Genomic DNA, 22046 nt, shown 5'->3' on the forward strand with positions numbered 1-22046 from the left:
CTAAGAGGCAGTCCCCAAGGGCTCTTTGCACATCTCAAAATGGGCGTAGTGCATTTTGGGTAAAAAGTGTGCAGTTTCTAAACTACGCAAGAAAACTAAATCATTTTTGAAGATCGATATTTGCGGGATAATGGAAATGTTGTCATCTTTTAAAAAAAATCTTAAATTTGGCACAAATGCTAAATGAATTGCACCAACAAAATACTCATAATTTTGAGATTTCTAGTTGTTTCTTCTTTTTTTTCCCTTAAGACTCCCAATTCTGCAAAATGTTGACCTGTTCTTTTGGGACCAACTCGGGGGCAAGGAAGGAGATAGCCATCACTCTCCCATGGACCCCAGCAATTCTACCTGCTTTTTTGGCTTTCCAGGTCAATCAGTATCGGCCTTAAGCATTCATTTGCATCTACCTGGGGGAGGAAGGGGGGTTCCTCCAATTTGTAATCCCCTCCCCCCACCAAATCCATCTAACCCAGCCCACCGCAGCAGAAGTCCTAAATCAGGGACCACAAACCATGACCCCATCAGGAACCTGGTATTTATCTCACCCTGAATCTGGACACAAGATGTCATTATTGGTGCACACTGTTCACAAACAGAACACACAGGAAAGGTAATTTTCAAAGGGACTTTTATGGTAAAATCAGGATTTGAAAACTCGCTTCCCTGGTTCTCATCCCTTTACTCTGACCACTAGTCCACTCTTCCTCATACAGAATAGAAGAGAGAGAGTTGAAGAGAGAAGAAAATGAGATTAAAGAAAGACATCAAAGATGCAGGGAGTAAATGGATGAAGAAACAAAGAGGATGAAAATAAAAACAGGAGAGACCTGGAAAAGTTAAGACACAGAAAAAGATGAAAGCAGCAAAAAAATAAAATAAAATAAATAAAACTAAGAAAAAAATACCTCATGACAATGAAGGTAGAAAAAAAATAGCAAATTTATTTTCTGTTTACTTATTGGAACATATGATTTTTTGAGGACATTTTTATATTCTATAAACAATGTAAATTTTTCAAGAATTCACAAATACTCCTGCTTCACCCTTCCATCTCTGTCTTCTGCATTTAGTTTCTGTTTCGGTGCCTACTATATATTAAATAATATATTCAACTTTTTTGGAGTAGGGGCTTATTCATAATGGGCCAGATTTTAAAATATATGCCCGATTTTATAACATGCAAGCGCAGCCGCGGGCATGCTATAAAATCCAGGGTCGGCGCGCGCAAGGGGGTGCACAATTGTGCAACTTGTGCGCGCCGAGCCGTGCAGCCTTCTTCCGTTCCCTTCCACCCCGCCCCCACCTTCCCCTACCTAACCCACCCACCAGCCCTACCTAACCCCCCCTTACCTTTAATTTTTAAGTTGTGCCTGCCTCCGCGCGTAACCCTTTTAAAATCCGCCCCAATATTCTTTCCCTATGCCCCACATGATCTACTTGATGGCAGCAACGCAAATTGGGGCTGTCAAAGCGCGATGTGGTATCAAAAGGGCATAATTTTGACAGCAATGGGCAGGCTGGCAGGAGGTAAATGCCTCTTCTGCTGCTGGCAAGGGAGGTCTGGGGGATCTGAGTAGTCTTGTGCTGGGGAAGGAGGTGGCAGAGATTGGAGTCCGGGCCGGGTTTGCTGCGTGTGGGAAGATTAAGGAAGAGGAGGATAGGGTCTGGTAAGGATTGTCCCTTCTGGTGCACCACAAGCTTCGCAGTCTCCCTACACCTATGATCTCATGCATAATCATTACAGAAACCTTGAAAATCTACCCGGTTTGCAGTACTCAAAGAGTGGAGTTGCCCACAGGGCATCGTTTCCTCTGAATTTAGTAATCAATACCTAACGTGGTGTCACAGAATAGCGTGCTCCCAAGGATACCAACACTGTCTTTCTGCTGAAATGGGGTCCTGCACCCTCTGTGGAAATGAAAGATCCCTTGGAACTTTCAGCAAGAGTAAGGAGGTTAATCCCAAGCCAAGGCTAAATTCTCCATAAAAAGAGCCTCATTAATTACAGTTAAAGATCACTATCCCTTCTGATCTATGTAGCCTTTACTGCGTAAGTTTAGAGCACCGTGGGTCCAGTAAATACTAGATAATGGTGATACGCGTCGGTGCATTTTCTCAAGTTTCCTGCTATAGATTAATTGGAGAGCTGCGGCATTTTTTTTTTCATTATGAATTCCTAAACCTTGCATAGCCATAATGTCCGCCACCAAATGGATGCTAACTTCCCTCTGCCCATTTTGCCACATTATTTACTGCGGGTGTGCAGTAAAAAATAATATACTTCATTTTGTTTCTTTACACACAGGGTTTTTGTTTTTCATTTCTTTGATGTACAATAAAATGGTGCTGACCTAAGGGCCAGCCAGTCTTATTTTCAAATTAGGACCTGCAGGGCAGGGCCCCCCCCCTCCCCACCCACCGACGAGGTAAGAATAATCGGGGGGGGGGGGGGGAGGAAATGCGAGAGGCATAGGGAAAGGCCCAAGGGAGGGGGCGCCTTTTCAAATTTCAGTAATCCTGAGTTTTTTGCTGCAGTAGCAGAAGACTGGGCTGGGGTGGGTTCTTGCTATTTTTTTAATAACATTTTTAAAAAATGAATTTCATTGAGAGTTTTGAGTTTTATTTTGCATTGACGTGTTACGAAACAGGCTGTTCTGTTGCCTCTCTCATGTCGTTTCAGAGTAAATGCACATCCCTATCAGTTACTTCTGCAATACCCCTCCCCATTCTTAGAAAAGTAAGGGGAAGACGCAGAACTTCCTTGAAGCTTCTGAACCTGCCATGCTGGCCAGATGGATGGATTAAAGTCATGATCTCGGCACACAATGCTGCAATCCGCCAGGTTATTTAGCTTAGCGGGCCTCCTCTCCTGCCTTTCACCTGAAGGGAATTCAGAGATCTTGGAGTTAAGCCCCCACCTGGGCCTGATATTTTCTCAAATGGTGCCTCCTTCTTCTAGCCTGCCCCCCTCTCCCCTCTCCTTGTTCATTGTAATTTTTCCGTTCTTTTCAGTTCATTGTAAACCGGCGTGATGTGTTTTACGAACGTCAGTAAATAAAAGTTCATATATAAATAAATAAAATAAGACTGCACAAGAGCAAAATGGTGTTGGCACTACAAGATGGAGATTTTGCACAAGCTCCCGCTGGTAAAGTTTTGCAGCAAGATATCAGCCAGCAAAACACGCTAGAGAAACCAAAAGAAATTGCTTTGCAAGAGGTCTGGACTGCCATCTCCAAACTGGAAAACTGCAGTTACATCTAGAGTGGAGAATTTGGTTCTTCATTTAAGAAAAAACATAACGAACATCTCAAGGGGACTAATATGTGGATCACAGAGCCATAGCTAGCCTATGGTCAACGAGGCCTCAGCCACAGGCCCCATCCACTAGGCATGCTGTTACACGAAAACTATCGACCTCCAGTCTGCAACTCCATCCCCCCACCCTGGCAGTAAAGTGCAGCATGGCCCACAGAGCCTTAAAAACAACCAATCTCCTCCTCCCACCAGGTCAATGAAGAGCAGCACGGCCCATACTCCTAGCCCCTCTATTTCCCACCTTGGCAATAAACAGTAGCGCCGCCCCTAGGACAGCAAAAAAACATTGGCCTCCTTTTCCCTCCCCTTGCCCTAGTGGTGCTAAGCAGCACAGGCCCAGGGCTGCAAAATGGATCAGTCTTTTCCTCCTTCCTTTCCCCGCATGGCAATGAAAAGTAGCACGGCCGGCAGAGCCTCAAGGAGCAGCAATGAGCAGCAGCAGTATGGCCCACACAATACCAAGAAACACTGACCTCCCTTCCCCATGCTTCAGCAGGGGCGGATTGGTCTATCGGGGGATCGGGCAGCCCCCGGTGGGCCGGTCGTTCCAGTCACGTGGTCTGCCATGCGCGGCTGTGACGGAACCATGCTCAGCAGAGCATGTGATGCGTCCTGGGCCCGCCTTGGCAGCGAATCCCCAGGCCAGTCGTCCTCGGGAATCCGCCGCTGTGCTTCAGCATACCTAGAGGCTAGATAAGAGAGAGACTGCCTATACGAGTAGATGTATGACTGAGGATGTGAGAGAGAGAGGTATGAGCGAGTGTGTGTCTGATTGAGCATGTGAGAGAGGTATGAGCATATATAACTGAGCATGTGAGAGAGAGCCTGTATGTGTGTTTATGATTGAGCATGTGAGGGATAGTCTATGAGTGTATTTGTGTGACTGAGCATATGAAAGAGACTGAATGAGTGTATGTATATTTGAGCATGAGAGAACAAACAAGTATGTTTGGGTATATGGCTGAGCGTGCGTGAGAGAGAGCATATGAGCATATGTGAATGACCGAGCCTGTGACAGAGAGTATGAGCCTTTGTGTGTATATGATTTATCATGTAAGAGAGACTAAACGTGTGTGTATATGACTGAGTGTGAGAGAGAGCGAAACGAGTGTATGTGTGTGTATATATTTGAACATGAGAGAGCAAACAAGCGTGCATGTGTGTGTATCTACAATGTAAATGAGCTCTGACCGACAGCCTGCAAATGCACAGTAGAGAGCAGCTCTACCGTGCATGTGAGGACCAGAGAGCTCTGTGCGATGTGCTGGATGTCACAGAGGGGAGGGAGCAGCTCTACCGTGCATGTGTGGACCAGAGAGCTCTGCGTGACGTGCTGGGTGTCTCAGAGGGGAGGAGGAAAGGGCAGACGAGTCGCCGCTCCGAGAAACGGCTCAGCCCATTCCTCCGCCACCGGGGAAGGGGGGAGGGAGTAGGGAACTGCCGGACCGTTACGCACAGGAGAAGGAAAGGGCAGAAGAGTCGCCAAGCCAGTCCGTCCGCCGCCGGGGAAGGGGGGAGGGAGTAGGGACTGCCGGACCGTTACGCACAAGAGAAGGAAAGGGCAGAAGAGTCGCCAAGCCAGTCCGTCCACCGCCGGGGAAGGGGGGAGGGAGTAGGGATGGCTGGAGCAGAACAAATCTCACCCATTGGGTCACCACAGTACACTGGGAGGGAGGTAAGGAGAGAGGCAGGTCCCCGTAGCGGAGCCCCTCCCCCTCTGCATCTCCCACGTTCAGCAGGGTACAGCCAGCCCTGTAGAAGAGAAAAAGGAGTGGAGGAGGGCTGAGGGAGAGGGAAGGGGTTGTGGATGAGGTGAGAGGGGAAGGAAAGGGAAGATAAGAGGGGATGGAAGGAAAAGGGAGGAGGATATGACTGAACAAGTGGGAAGGGTAAGAAGTTCGGGAGAAGAGAAAAAAGAGTGGGGAGGGCTGGGAGAGGGTAGGGGTTGTGGATGAGGTGAGGGGGAAAGGAAAGGGAAGATGAGAGGGAAGGGAAGGGAAGGGGATATGAGTGAGGGTAAAGTTGTGGAGAAGAGAAAGAGAGGGAGTGGAGGAGGGCTGGGAGAGGGAAGGGGTTGTGGATGAGGTGAGAGGGGAAGGAAAGGGAAGATGAGAGGGGATGGAAGGACGTGTGCCAGTAAGTGTGAAGGGTAAGAAGTTGTGGAGAAGAGAGCGGCTCTGATTGATGTGCCGGTCTGACCGACAGAATCTCGCCCGTTTGAACGGGATAGCAGGAAAAATTGGTGAGTGGAGGAAGGGGATTGAGTGACTGAGGGGGAGGAGGAGTGAGGGAGACGAAGTACAGAAGAGAGCTGTGTCCGAAAACAAATCGAGAAATTTTTTTTAATGTAGCCCATTTTGACGGGCTTAATGGCTTATATATGACTGAGCATGTGAGAGAGAGCAACCGTGAGTGTGTATGTGTGTTTATATGATTGAGCATGTGTAAGAGAAAGCATGGAGAAAGTTGGTATGCAACAACCCCTCCCCTCTCCCTGCTAATCCATGACAATCTCAGGTCATCTGGAAATCAAAATTTCCCAGGTATAGACAGCAGTGGACTTTTTTTTTTATCCTTATTAGTTTTAATTATTGGGTGATATTTGATGTATTAGCTGTTTTGAAATATTTTGACTTTTGGAAATGAATAGAGATATGAGATTTTTAAATTATTGGGTGTTCTATTCATTTGCTGTTTTGAAATATTTATAATTTTTATTTGTTTGGTTTTACTATTATGATTTATGATTCTTGATTTGATTTGATGTTTTATGAGGAATAGTGGTATTTCTGTTTTTCCATAGTTGCACTGCATACAGTCTGGTTTGTTGTGGTTTCCAGTTCAGTTTGTGTCTGCACACTTTATGGTCTCTCTCTATTAGGAATTTGGTGAGGGTCTGTCTGTGTTTAGCATGTGTGAACAAGCAGGTCGATCCAGTAAAGTGTGCTCCGTCGGAGCGCACTGTCACCCTGCTCTGGACGTGTGTTTTCCCTTACCCCTTATTCAGTAAGGGGTGGAAAACACGCGGCCCACCCGCGGCCCACCCGCGGCACCTAATAGCGCCCTCAACATGCAAATGCATGTTGATGGCCCTATTAGGTATTCCCGAGCGATCCAGTAAGTAAAATGTGCAGCCAAGCCACACATTTTACTCTAAGAAATTAGCGCCGCCCAAAGGTCGGCGCTAATTTCTTCCGGCGCCAGGGAAGTGCACAGAAAAGCAGTAAAAACTGCTTTTCTGTGCACCCTCCGACTTAATATCATAGCGATATTAAGTCGGAGGTCCCCAAAAGTAAAAAAAAGTAAAAAAATAAAAATAAAAATTTTGAATTCGGCCCGCGGCTGTCGGGCCGAAAACCGGACGCTCAATTTTGCCGGCGTCCGGTTTCCGAGCCCGTGGCTGTCAGCGGGCTCGAGAACCGACGCCGGCAAAATTGAGCGTCGGCTGTCAAACCCGCTGACAGCCGCCGCTCCAGGCCAAAAGGAGGCGCTAGGGACGCGCTAGTGTCCCTAGCGCCTCCTTTTCCTCGTTTGCACCGCGTCGCCTCATTTAAATACTGGATCGCTCGCACCGGCGAGGGGCCGGTGCGCGCGCCGGGAGAGCGGGCGTTAGTCCGCTCTCCCACGGACTTTACTGGATCGGGCTGAAGGTGAGGTGCTCTGCTAGCTTGGAGTTTCTGTATTGGGCTCTATAAAAGCCTGGTTTGTTCTGTTTTCCTAATAGCAGGTGTATTGGTGTTGAGGACCTGGTGTAATATTTGCAATGTTCTTTTTTCATAGGCAGGATTGAATGCTGGCAGTTAATGCTCTTTTGATATGGGAGGTTTAATATATTGTAATTGTAATTCAGTTTACTCGTGGCTTTCTGAGGGCCAAGCCTACACCTAGCATGTTACCATAGATCTAATACCATATTGGTTCCAAGTGCCTTTTTTTTGTTAGCACCACAGCAATGCATGTAAATATAAGATACATTTGTAGATTATATTTTTACCTCAGAATGCCTTTTTTCATGTAAAATCAGAATAATCTTTAATTGTGTGTGGGGAGGGCATGACAGGGAAGGGGTGACACCTAATGGTTGGATTGGGGGCCTATGATTGTAGAGTTCTGAAGGGAACCCTGGTGCATGGCCCTAGCCCAGGACTGACACTGCAATGTCTGGAGTAAATAAAGTTGATAGGAGAAAAACAGATCCCTGGGAGTTATGCATGAAGGCTCCTGGTGCCAGGATCTCTGTACTGGTTCTGATTGAGCTGGAAGCCCAAAGAAGCCGGAGGAAACTGCTGAGTGAAAATAAAATTCAAAGACCCCTTCATGGTGCTGTGCCACATGGCCCGGCTATGGCTCTGGTGAATCAACATCTAGTAAGTCTTTCATTGGCTAACCGAACCATCATTAAAGAAAATGCTTGTCTTCGGTTCCTTGTTTTAACAGAATTCGCTAAGTTTTGCATTTTTCTCTGAAGAAACAATTTTCCTGTTTTCAAAATTGCTTCTTCACTGGCATTATTTCAATACTGTTTGCAGGCAATTTTGAAAGCCTCAACTGAAGCCATTCCTCCACTGCTAAATGTTTATTTCTTGCCTGCGTCTAAATCTAAACCCGTTGAGCTATTGGATTCTCTTTCAGAGGACTCTCCCTGTCAGGCAGTCCACTTGACCGAAGAACTCAGAAGGGTCACTGATCACATTTTGGGTAATGCAACACTTTTTAGTACTTTTGTATTGCAGCCCAACAAAAACTGGGTTTTAAAATTATTTCCTGTAAAAACACGAGGCTCTCTTTGTTGATTAGAAAATCAGGAGTTTTTCTGATGCTATTTCAAGATGCTTGGAACAGAAGTAAAGAAGAGTTTATGGCAAAATGAGATTAAAATGAGGGCTATTTTTATTTGAGAGTATCCCTGTAAATATGTGATTAAAATTAACGGCACTTTTAATTGGTTTTGAGTGGAGGGCTGTGTGGAGTTGTGTTATCTCTGCAGCATCCCGCAGGACGAGAGTACTTGACCCTGCTTGGCTCTCGTCTTTCATACCAGCATTTGGATCAGCCTCCTCTGCTGATATCATCACAGGCCGACACTAAATAGTAGCCCCCTGTGGGGGAAGGTCACCAGCAAAGGGAGTTGCTCCTTTGGGAAAAATTAGGAGCAGGAGAAGGTGGTTTTTTGTGTGTTATTTTTAGATTTATCTGACTGGAAGTTAATTTTTCCTTTGCCCCTAATGAAAGTAGGGAGGGACATTGGTGATACTGCAGGTTTGAATTGTTGATATTTCTATTCATTCATTCCTTTAAATTTATAAACTGCTAATTTCAAATCTATAGTTCTAAGGGGTATGTGGTGGATATTGTTATTATAATGTTGTTAGCCACTCTGAGTCCAATTTGGAAAAGGGCAGAATATAAATGTAATTGTAATTAATGTAATCTAACAACTGAACAATTTCCTTAGAAGAAGGCTGAGAAAAACAGATTCTTATCTAGTACACCATGCAGGCTAGGTGTACTAGAAGCTAGGCTGCTTGAAGGTTGAGCTCGTGATTAGATTTGTCCTATTTTGACTATGGGATATTCAGATCACAATGATTGTTCAGAGCCTTTCTTCTTCTTGTTGAAAGGGCTATGATCTTATTACCCTTGATTCTCCCTAGTTTTGAGCTTACATAAGTGGAGATAAATGTAATCTTTTTTTTTTCTTTAATTATGTGACATGCTATTATTGTATTTTCATTTTCACATTGTCTCTGAAGTTAAATTACCTTTATTGAGTATTTGAAATATTAATAAATAAAGTTGGGTTTGTTTTTTTTTAAATATCAAGCTAAACTCAAACTTGCAGGGCCCTATTTTACAACCAAGAGTCTTTGAATGTTCATCCCAAAGTTCACGCATACTGCTTAAATGATCCATGTGAAGATGTTGCTTCAACAGAGTGCCAAAAGCGGAATCTAGCTTTGATGGATACCACACGCACTCAGGAATGCAGCGTGTCTTAAATTCCAAAGAGATAAACTGTAACTAAACATATGGGAGGTCTGTTTTTACTAGTGAGCTACTTCCAATTCCAAATGAATGTTCCAATTCATAAAAAATAAATTACTTAATTACACATATCCCATATAGATTTGTACAGCAGCTCACATAGGAGAGGAATGCGTTTCATAAGGGGACCTACATCAGGTAGGTTTCGAGTGGCAGGAAGGGTTCAGGGCCGACCCTTTTACAGGCTCGAACATGGGTGGCTATCAGACGAGAAAGGCTGAATCCGCAAATATCAACCGAAGAGCCGCGCTAAAGTTTTGAACTGTTGCTACATAATTTACAAATACTCAACCATGGAATTTCTGAAAATGAATTATATCTCCTATAAAGCAACGTGGGCTGTTTTTTTTTATCCAGAGATTATCACAGGCTACTTAGCACATGTACATCAGAAGAGAAGAAAAAAAGATTGCTGGAGAGGATCACGCAAACCTGTCAGGACTTATATTTTGTAGGTATTCAGTAGGTGGGGCAGCACACAGGTCCTAAGACAAAAAAAGCATATATCTAGTATCAACCTACAGTCTCTGTTCAGCTTCAGATGCTTAGCCCTTGCATGCAGAAAGATTATTAAAGTAAATAAAATATAAAAGGAAGGAAGGGAACCACGATTTTGTACAGGAACTACCTGCACACTTGTTTTATCTTCAGCAGATACGGGAAGGTCTGAATTCGCCTTATGTACTTCGGCATTCTGAGTCACTGACTGGAGGTGGTAGGAGCACCCAGTGGCATGGGCCATTCAGTGAGACGGCAAACCCAAACCCTTGCTTTCAGGGTCAGCAAAAACAGAATATACAAAGGTTCAGGACGGCTCTACCTATCAGGGCTGTGCACTGAATCAGAAACTAGGCCAACCACTGCTTTTGCAAAAACGTACTCCCTAAAGCAGGCCCGGCTTTAGGAAACACAGGCAAGTGCCTAGAGGAGTAAAATTTTGAAGGCACCAAATATGCAGGCTTGCATGAGGGTCATGTGCTGGCCCAGCTTCAAAATGACACAGCCACGGCTCTCTATCTATGGGCGCCAAAATCTTAAATCTGGCCCTGGTCTAAAGCGTTTAGGAATGTTAATAAGAACATAAGAAACTGCCATGCTGGGTCAGACCAAAGGTCCATCAAGCCCAGCATCCTGTTTCCAACACAGGCCAAACCAGGCCACAAGAACCTGGCAAGTACCCAAACACCAAGAAGATCCCATTCTACTGATGCAATTAATAGCAGAGGCCATTCACTAAGTCAACTTAATTACCGGTAATAGCAGGTAATGGACTTCTCCTCCAAGAACTTATCCAAACCTTTTTTGAACCCAGCTACACTAACTGCACTAACCACATCCTCTGGCAACAAATTCCAGAGCTTAATTGTGCATTGAGTGAAAAAGAATTTTCTCCGATTAGTCTTAAATGTGCTACTTGCTAACTTCATGGAGTGTCCCCTAGTCCTTCCATTATCCGAAAGTGTAAATAACCGATTCGCATATACCTATTCTAGACCTCTCATGATCTTAAAGACCTCTATCATATCCCCCCTCAGCCGTCTCTTCTCCAAGCTGACCAGCCCTAACCTCTTCAGCCTTTCCTCACAGGGGAGCTGTTCCATCCCCTTTATCGTTTTGGTTGCCCTTCTCTGTACCTTCTCCAGCACAACTATATCTTTTTTGAGATGCGGCAACCAGAACAGTCAAACATCTAAACCTTACAACGATTTCAGAATTATTTGCTGTGTATTAAATTCATTTATGTTGGTTAAACTTGAAGCACTACATGAGAAACTAGCCATGCATTAGCAAAACAATAGTTTTTTACGTATTTTTAGTTACAATCAGCAGTAGCAGCAGCAGCAGCAAAAACATAGGAAATATTTTCACACGTAATATCAACCAGCTATTAAATGCACAAAGATGGTAACTTTTAAACAGTGCATGGGCGCACGTGCGCGCGTTCATTGGCCCTCGCCCAGAGACGCATCCATGTTATAATATCCGCATGTATAAGCGTGCATGTTATAAAATGGCCTGCATGTGCATACACGCGTGCTCAGTTTTAAACGGATGTGCACATGTGCGTGCAAATTCTGTATTTACCGCATAAGTGGAAACATTTTTACAAGGGATGTGCACCAATGCCATTTGCTGTTTTCCCAGTACACCCAATTGTTAGGATTTCCAAATCCCCGTTAGCCCCGACCTTAAAGCTCCACTGACTTGCCTAAACTTTTTTGTTTTAAAACTACACGTCAACCATAACAGAAGTAAAATTATGCAGCAGGGGACCCCGGCGTACCAGTTGCGTGTAAGTATTTACGCGCTCATCTCTTGGCCTGGCCCTGACACGCTCACTTTAGTTAACATTTTTTTGTTTGTGTGTGTATGCAGCGGGAGATACGGACGTACACGAGCGGCTTATAAAATCTGCTCAGTACGCGCTGGTCCAACCTGTGTGCGTATCTCCAGATTTTGGTGCTAGTCAGGCTTTTAAAATTCACCTGTTAGACGGTAATTTTCAAACCAGCACGCGGGCGTACACGTGCGCGTATTTCTCAGCTCCTGCTCAGGGACGCGGCTATTTTATAACTTGCACGCGTATATGCCCACCTTATAAAATAGCTTGGTCGCGCGCACGTGTGCCAAATTTTAAGTGGGTGCACGCAAATGCCTGCTTCTGCCACGTAAATTGGAGGATTTTAAAAGGGGTGCAAGCCAATACCATTTCCAGTTTTACCAGCTCGTCCCCAATTTGCCCAGTCAACAGATAGATCTTCCTAACCCCCATGTTTTAATAGCCTTCACTCTCCCCAATTATCCCGACCCTTAAAACCCCACTGATCTGCCTATTTATCTTTATTTTATAACTTACACAACATCCATAGCAGAAGTAAAGTTACGCGGCAGGGGGTATTGGTACGCGCTGGAGCTTGAAAGTACAGTACTTATGCGCACATCTCAGCTTCACAGCCCAAAACACCCATGCCGTGCCCAGACCGCGTCCCCACCCCCGCTCCCTTCTGTAAACGTCAGAAAAGTGCGCACTGTGGCATTGACGGGCGTATCCGGGCGGCTTTCAAAATCCACTCGGTGTGCCCAAGCCCGACATTCACGCATCCCCTAATTAATGCGTGCGCCAGGCTTTTAAAATTCAGCTTTTGGTGTCCGATGTTCATGCACATAATGGACGATCTTACAAACTATCATGTACGATCTCCCTTCTTGGCTGAGATCTTTGACAGAAGCCACAGCAATCTGAAACTCTCTAACATCAAAACACAGAGCAAGGAGTGGCTCTGCGTCTGGATCCCGCCCTAGGGTCAGGCGCTAGGTTGGAGTCTGGGTGCAGGATGACTGTAACCAAACAAATGGGGCTTCCGATTCACGAACAGCGTTGCCAGTCAGGGCCCGAGAAGTCCACGAAGCTGGGGAAGCCACAGTCACATTCAGGAGGTATTAGGCATGATTCACAGGGCCAATCGTAGTTCACCTGAGTGCATAGATTTCAAGGATGCACGAGCCAAGTGGGGAACAGGATACTCGGAGCCTGCAGCAAAGTTCCTGTAGCAAGAGAGATTCCCAGGAATCCTTTTTCACTGCACCCCAGCCAATCCTGGCTCTCAGGGGCATGGCCCCGGGATCTGTCCAGCAAAGCCCTTTCCATGGCTTGACAGGTTGGCCCAGCAGCTAGGGCATCAGTCCTCCTTCTGGAGCTGCCCCTGGTTAAAGCTCTGTCAGTGCCCAGCCCTAGCACTCTATGATGTTTCTGGGGGTTCATTCTATGCATTTTTATTTTGGGGGACGAGAGCTTTTCTTAGCTAAAAAACTGAGTTCACTATTTTGGGATATTTCGTCCTGTAGCACCACAAGCCATAGCGTCAATATTCTGGGTACAGCTGTCAGATAAAAAGAAACCACTAATTACTTTTTCCCTTCGTCTAATGGAAAATAGGTAACACCACAGCCCCTACAGTCCCCACATCACTGTTTTGTGAATCACATCTCTAATGACGTTGATCAATTGCAGTGGAGTTTGTCCATCTGCCTGCAAAAGAAATGGAATGGAGCAGATGGCCATGAAATCCACTGGAGATGAAAAGAATGTACGCAAAAACATAAAAATCACCATCTTGCAATATTTGGACAAAAGCCGGGACTTGAAAGCCAAAGTAAAAGCCTGCACAGGCCATTAAGGCTGACCCCCCTCTGGCATTCTCCTTCAGAGCCATCCATAGAGATTAAATGCTCTCCCTCATGTCCTCCCTCAGGATGTGCAAATCTGGGAACCTTTCAGTTCTGCTCACCCGGAGATCTGGGTAGATCAGCGAGGATACTTTTGGCAGCAGTGCAAACTTCCTCTTCCACAGGTATGCACGTTAATTCTGCCCAGTTCTCTCCCTCTCTTCTCCCTGCTTTAGCTTATTTTTATTTATTATATTTATATACCTTCATTCAGTCCCAAGCACAACGGTTTACAACAAAAAAATAAGATATAGTAAAAATATTAGAACCCAAAATCATAAAAATTACATTAAAATAAGCGATAACATAAAAAAACAGCAGAAAAATAAAACAATGCAATATATTTCATAAGTAAAAATAGCTAAGAATGGCCTCAATTATTTATTTTCCAATTCTATTTTATCTCCTTACATTAACCTAATTCTGATAACTCACTTAATTTAAATTATTGCTCTCATAGGCCTGTTTAAACAGTCATGTTTTCAATTTTTTCTTAAAAGCCAAAAAGTCTCTTTGTAGTTCTATTCCTCTCTCTACTTGATCCCCAGTCCTCTGCCTCTCTCCCTATGCCCCTCATCATCCAATGGTGACTCAACAAGGAGCTTGAGCCAGCTCTCTGTCCCTCATGGCCATCATATGCCGCTGCTCCCATGAGACCTCTCTCGGCACCTCCCCCATCATTAGTGAGGGTTAGTCAGACTCCTACCGTCTCCTCCTCCTGGCTGACTCCTTTTCTCAGCCTCTTTCTTCTGCCGGGGCTATGATGGGGTTGCTGCCATGTTTCTTTAGGTCCCTGTGAGCCTCCTGCAGGCTGCAGCACCTGCCGACTGATAGTACCTCAGCAATTTCAGTGCATCCCTAAGCTGCTTGCTCGGTGCCCAGTGAGCAGCGGTGCGCTATGCTCACGCATGCCTAAACCAAGAGCAGCTCCAGCACATGGTACTGGACAGCACAAGACAGCAGCATGCCCGCATCCTGCAGACTCACCCTGCCCAAGCCAGTACCTGGAAATTTCAGCACTTAGAAGGGAGATCCAGCAACTGGTTTCAAAATTCAGCAGAGAGTTTCCAGGCATAAGTATGTCTTATTAGTTCCTGAACTATAATGACAGACCCACACGGTATTTTTTGGCATACCGATCAAACCATGGCTTCCAGACCACACGAAGGATCCTATTTAGAACCATATTCTCATTAGAGAATGGACTCTTTGGGCTTTGTTCAACCAGTGGTTTCTACATTTCTGCTTTAACCGATCATGAAGGGATCTACACTTCACTTGCGCCTAGACACAGGAACTTGAGAGCCTTCTCCACCACCTATAGCTGACTTTCGAAGCACAGGGCCCTATCCACTTTTTAACTCTCCGCACCCTGTGTAGTGCAGGTGCTTCTAGGTACAGGCTTATTATGCTTAATGGAAAAAAACAAAGTTATTGTTGTTTGCATTTCTTTATTTAATAGATTTATATACCATAAAAATACATGTAGCAAGATTGACTATTGCAAATTTTTGGAAACTATCTCCTCAGAATACAGGCATAATGTAATGAATGCTAGTGGGTTATAAGAAAGGATCAGTTATGCATTGGAAGACAAACAGGAAGAATATGAGACTATTTAGGGTATACGTTGGACATGGTAAAGAGCTACTTGTTGAGCTACTGTATGTATATATTAGGCCAATTAGCATTTGATTATGGAAAATTATAAATGTACTAATGCTATATTGTTCCATTATGGTTCAAAGGCCTTGCTGATCCTTATGATAAACCTGTCATGTTTCCTTACATAATTTGAGTTTGCTATGAAATTTCTCCATGATTTAAAAATAAAAAGTAAAAAAAAAAAAAAAAAAAATCAGCCCTACCCGTAATGTATAATTTTTCACTTAGAAAGAGAAAACAATATTTTTTAGCTGAGGGTTTGTGCAAGCATGTGTCTTAATTTGTTCTTTTTTTTTTTTTTTTTTTTGCTGTTTGACATCACAATACAGAATTTTGTTCCCTGCACGGAATTCTTTAAAATGTAACCCTTAGGTTATGAAATGCTAATGCGGCATTTCTTGTAGCATGGATTATAAATATAGCTTCAAAACATGTCAGCTCCCCCTATATAACACGTACACATATAACAGAGGCTAAGTAGGCCACTGGAATCCTGTACACAATAACTTCTGTCTGTCACATTCGGAGGTGTCCTAACTATCATGCACAGGACAATGCCAAATATGCCCTGACCCAGCTCAAATAATTTTTTTTTTATATGAAGGAGATTTTTCTTAAGATCCAAATTAGTATACTAACTGTTTATACATGCAAACATAAGTATCACCCTCTTTAACAATGACATTTTATTACACAAAACAGTAATATTCTAAAATATCAAATTTAGGACCTGATGTATTAAGCTTCTTTCCCATAGACACAAAATGGGGAAAAGTCTTCATAAATCTGGCTTTATTGTTATTATTGTGTTTGTATACTGCAATTCCATTATCATCATCAAAGTGGTGAACAATAAAAATAAAAACCAAGTCAAGAAGCTCTTCTATTTGAATGTAGAATCTTCTGGTTGAAGGCTTTCTAGCTGAAATGAGCATGTCCTCCATCAGTTTCGGAAGGAGTAACGAAGAGACTATTGCACACTCAATATCCACATCGTGAGTGCCAGCAGTAGCAGATCTTGCCATCTTCCTGGGTGATGAGCGTTTGAGATATCCCCAAAAGAATCTGAACTGACAGACAGACGGTGCTATATGGATTAACCTTGCTTTGTCCTGAAGGGCCTTCTGGACAGTCCTAGCAATGAAAGGAATTGGTGGGACTGTATAGAGAAGATCAGTGCTCCAGTTTAGCACAAAAGCATCAGCAGATAATCTGTAGCTGCTTGGATGCATAAAGCACAACATTTTTGGCCTGTTGTCCTTTGATGCGAACAGGTCAATTACCGGCTTTCCCCACTTACTTAACAATTCATCTGTAACCTCTTGATCTAAGGACCACTCATGTAGCTGTAACACTCTGCTGAAGTAATCTGCCAATGTATTTTGGATTCTTTGAATGCAGCTGCCTCACTAAAGACGGCTGATGCTAGTGTGCCAAATGGGAGCTTGAAACTACAGTTGTATCAGTAGAAGTGGCTGGCTCTGAATCATTCTGCTCTGGCTACATCAACATCTTTAGTTGTGCCATCTCACCAATGACACTTCCTTTTTTGTCTTAACTGGACTCCTGTGCTTACGTGCTCTGCTCCATCAAGGATGAAGCCTTGGTAGGCTGTACCAAGTAGATGCTCCATACCAAAGAAATGGAAGGCACTTTGGACCACAACGGGTCCAGATAGAATATGTGGCTCAGCACCATAGGAATCTTCCACACCATGAACAATGGCCCTTGTCCCAATGAGGCAGCCTTGGGGTTGAAGCAATTTCTGCTCTGCACTGATAGCTCAGGCTTTTTCAGTTCCAAAGGAATCCCTTGTGCCTGTAAGGCATCTTTCATTGCACCACAGCTGGTGCCTTAATCTTCTGTGCCATGCTCACCCCCTGACCTGTGGCAGATCTGGGAACTAGCACCATGGGGTAAGGGGCCTTCCTCGACTTGTGAGATAAGGAAGGAGAGGCATCATACCTTGACTTCTTATGCTGGAATTCCAAGAACGCCTTGCTCAAGAATGGCTCCACTGCCCTACCCTCTTTGCACCATGCAGCAGGTCTTGTAACCAGCAGCACCTTCTGCAGAGCCTCCATTTTCCAGGCACAGTACTGCTGTGCCATGGTGATGCCCTACCACAAGTGCAGAAGTTGGAGGCATCATGATCCAGGCCCAGTAGTGATAGATAGAATGAGAATCTGGCATTCACAAATGCAGGCCTTAAAACTGCTAATCGCGGTCTTCTTGGTCTTAGGTTTCTTTTTAATCTTCTGATCATCTTTTATTTTTAGAATTGAAAAGGAAGCCAAGGCAGTGGCAAGAAAATTTACAAGTCAGAAAAATAGCCAAAAATAATGCCAAAAGCAAAACAGAAGAGAGAAACTGGGAACACGTCCGTGCAGTAGCTCAGACAAAGAGAGACTGAGGAGCTCACAAGGCAGTGCACATGGGTGGGAACTCCAGTAGATGCTCAGTAAGACTTTTACTGAGCTTTGAGAGCTGGGTCTATGTCGGCGCCAGCAGATGACATCATCCACATATGACGACTCATTCATACCTGCTTGTTGACAGAAATAAGAGAAATAAAGAAGCGTAAGGAAAGAAAAGCAAGGAAAAAGGAGAAAGAAAGAGCAGTTAACTAATATCATTCAGACATTTACAGAAAAACACTTTTTTTTAATCACATGAGAAACATCAAGCAGATAACCTACCACTTACACTGCTCAAAAATGCTGCAGAACTGAAGCCAGTTCTAGCATAGTCTGGGTCAGTTTTACCTCAGTTAAGAAATGTCCTTGTCACTAGTATCTGCAAATGTAGTATTTTCCAAGTGACCCAATAACAAGGAAGAGTCAGAGCATCAAGATGCATGTATGCAACCAAGGATCTGAAATGACTTCAAATTCTACATGCCTGGCTCTGTAATGAGTAGGAAACGTCTTCTTAGATAATGCAGTTGCCAGTTTATATTACAAAACCATGACACACCAATCAGTGTTTTGAAAGCTTTTCCTACTTATTTTGCTCCCACCATGATGAATCTGAGTAGGCCAGGATGATGCCGTGCTGACCCTTACAGAACTCCAGCGGATATCACAGTGATAGATGCAAAATATGAACACAATGTGGACGGTGCAAGTTTGGACCCAGAGAATAGGATATTTAAAAACAGGTGGCACAGTTGTCATAAAAGGTGCAGACCTTTTATTTTTAAAATGTGAATATATAACAGTGTATACCAAGGAAAACACAAGAAAGGTGCCATGGAAGCAGGAGGAAAGAAATAGGTTGACATTTTGACACATTCATTTTTAAAATCGATCATCAATATCATAAGTATACAGTAGGCCTTTAAATGCTCTTCTCAAGCTACAATATTCAGTGACAACCCATTTATGGAGAACCTATGAAGAGACCATGTTTGTTTTTGAGAAAAGGGGAAGAAAGTGGGTGAAGGAACGTAGACCAAAGGCAAGCTGGTGTAACCTCACTATTTTCTGAAGAGCCTGCCTTAAACGAGTAAAAAAATAATATGGCCCAGCAATGGGTAAATTGCCCTTTGGAATCAGAAAATGGATGTCTGTTTTCCAAAGCTGCAACATCTATTCATAACCATGAAGATCAAACAGGCCCTTAAATATTGCCTACTAATTTTATATTTCATGCTCATATCTACCAGTAAGCTCTTGGTCACAGGTCATCAATGTGGGAGACCCTCTTGAAACATCAAAGCCTTCTTCTGAACAGTGTAAATGTTTTACAGTCCCATTTTCTGAATCTAAGACAGGTAAAGATTTTTTTGCTAATCCTATTACAGCCTATCATCCGTGCATACTCTGAAAAACATTCCTTTTTCACTTTTTATCTGCCTTCTCTTATGATATCGTCAATGTTATCGTCTCTCGCACTTCGTTATCTGAACCATTCTCTTCTCTTCTGCAAGAAATAACTTTTGAAAGCCATTAAACTGATTCTCGTGCTGCTCAGTAATATTTTGGCTGCCTTGTCTCTATTATTCATGACTGATCCTATAAAGTCATGGCTCCACCTAAGTTGTCATCTTTCCAAAAGAATATGCGGGCAAGCAATTTTTTATCGGCAGGCCAGCATTCCGTTCAGAGACTGATACCAGAAAAATATGTTAGCTGACAAACTGTATTCACACTTACGATGTGAATTTTAAACCTATTTCCATTCTCCGAGGGTGGGGGGGGGGGGGGGGGGGGGGGGGGAGGAGAGGAAGCCAGAGTTTTTGCGTAATGATGACACCTAGTGGTCAGATTTAGGGATTCCGATTTTGCAGAGATCCAGAGGAGGCCCAGAGGCAGGGCCCCCAGCTGAGGACTGTAATGACTGAACTAAAGTGTGTTGGAAGGAGATCTCAAATAAGAGTCAAAAATAACAGGCCATTGTTAATGATGGCTCATAGCATCAGATCCCAGCCCTGGCCCCAATTCAGCTGGAGGTCCAAAGAGCAAGAGGAAACCGTGGAGTCAGAAAAAGAAAATGATGCAGGATATATTCTTTCCTATGGAAACTCACCTTCTAAATTTCATGAGACAAACAGGGCGTTTAATGCTTCTATTCTTTGGCATTGGGAAAATTGTTTTCAGTATGATAACCCTTTCCTCCCCTTCATAGGCTTAATTTTGTGACACAGCACATATTTTACCAGGCAAATATGCACATAAGTTACACCAATTTTCAAAGCGGACTTAATGTGCATTTTTCCTCTTTGAAAATTATCTTGGCAAATCTGCCTGCACGTAATTATACCTATTTGGTGCTTGCCGTTTCGCTGAAAGAATTTACGCATCAACCAAAAGCTAATATTTGGGTAAATGGGGAACTATCATCAGACTTTACATTGGCTCGGGGTACTAGGCAGGGTTGCCCCTTGTCCCCTTTATTATTTGTATTATCTTTGGATCCTTTATTACGTATCTTGGAGGATAATAAGAACATAGAAGGGATTAAAATGGGATCAGCAAAATTCAAATTAGCTGCATTTGCGGATGATCTCTTGTTGCATTTGACAAACCCCACCAAATCTCTTCCAGTTGCTCTTCAGGTGATTGAAGAATATGGTCTTCATGCAGGTTTTAGTTTAAACCTCGATAAATCTGAGGCCATGGTAATAGGTCCTGATGCATCTATACCTTGGTATGGGAAATTCCCCTTAAAATGGACAAATGATAAATTAAAATATCTAGGTATTTGGATTCCAAAGAGTCTTTCCAAGCTATATGACTTAAATATATCTCCATTGCAACAGAAAACTGACAGCTTTCTAAATGCTTGGCACTGTTTCCCACTCTCTCTTATTGGAAGAATACACTTATTGAAAATGACATTACCACCACGTTGGTTGTATGTACTCAGTGTTCTACCTCTTTTACTAACTCAAATGACTATTAGCAAATATCAGAGAGTAGTGACCAAATTTTTATGGCAGGGGAAAAAAACCAAGAATTAAACTATCTATCCTAATGAAACCACTATCCATGGGAGGTATGGGTCTTCCAGATTTGAAACTCTATAATCATGCAATTAATTTACGATATATAGGGGACTGGTTGATGGGCACACAATATTTTTCAGACACCTACATCGAAGCACAATTACTTATTCCAATATCGCTTCGTTATGCTTTACATGCTCCTAACGCTTCTTTATCTCGCACAATCAAATCAGATCTGCTTTTACAACCTTTAAGAAGAACATGGATATGGTTAATGCGCAAGAATTCATTATCTGACAATATATCACCATTTCTTCCATTTTGTGGTAATCCAAAGTTCTTTTCAGGATCAGATGCATCACGATTCCGACTTTGGGATCGTGTGGGACTCAGATGCATTGGACAATTAATACATACAGATGGATCTTTTCTTACTTTTAAAGAACTTCGTTCTTTTTATAAACTCTCAGCTATTGACTACCTTAAGGCTCGACATTATATACAATCGCTTGGTTCACCATCCTTCATGGACACTAATTGGCAATTTCTAAGTAACTGGTTTGATCTAGAAAACCCCCAGAAACGTTCTATATCATATTTGTACAAACAATTAGAGTCTGCATATAAGATTTGGTCCTTGGAGAAGGTGCAACTTAAATGGCAATTAGAACTTGAACATCCGATATCAGTTGCAGTATTGAAATCTGCATTTGTTAATACGCGTAAAATTACAATCAATACACTCTTGCGGGAAACTAGATATAAAATTATATATAGAATGTACATTTCCCAGCATCAAGCATTCAAAGCAGGTTTCACTAACTCTGATATATGTATCAGGTGCAAAGGAGGACCAACACACTTGGGTCATTCCTTTTGGAGTTGTCCAACAATTCAAATATTTTGGAAGAAAGTTTATCATTCTGCAAATAGAGTTGTGGGTTATAAAATTCCATTTTCTTCACTGGTGGCACTATTTGGAATCTTTCCTAACTCATTCAAAAGAAATAAAGTCTCGATTCTCTGGATTACAAAAGTTTTTTTTGTTAGCTTGCAAAGCTATACTAACAGCCTGGAGAACTTCAGAAGGACCTTCTATATTATTATGGCGTTCTTCTATAATAAATCTACTAACCATGGAAACCTTGGCTATTAATCACCTGTCTATCAAGACTAGAAGAGCAATAAACGCAGTCTGGCTTCCCTTTATTCTAACCTTACCACATGAATCTAAAAGTCTCTTTTTAAATCGTATAGGTATCTGATATGTGATCCTTGTGCTTCTTCGGTGCAGGGAGGGAAAGAGGGATGGGGGGGAGGTAGGGTTATGGGAGGAGGG

General features: G+C 43.2%; 1 protein-coding gene across 2 annotated transcripts in view; it reads right to left on the reverse strand.

Annotated features, from left to right (window-relative positions):
• Positions 1 to 22046, reverse strand: part of PDZRN3 (PDZ domain containing ring finger 3) — a 395777-nt gene that overhangs the window by 263304 nt on the left and 110427 nt on the right. The window lies entirely within an intron of this gene.

Source organism: Rhinatrema bivittatum, chromosome 4, assembly GCF_901001135.1.
Source record: "Rhinatrema bivittatum chromosome 4, aRhiBiv1.1, whole genome shotgun sequence".
In the NCBI taxonomy this organism is placed as follows: Eukaryota; Metazoa; Chordata; class Amphibia; order Gymnophiona; family Rhinatrematidae; genus Rhinatrema; species Rhinatrema bivittatum.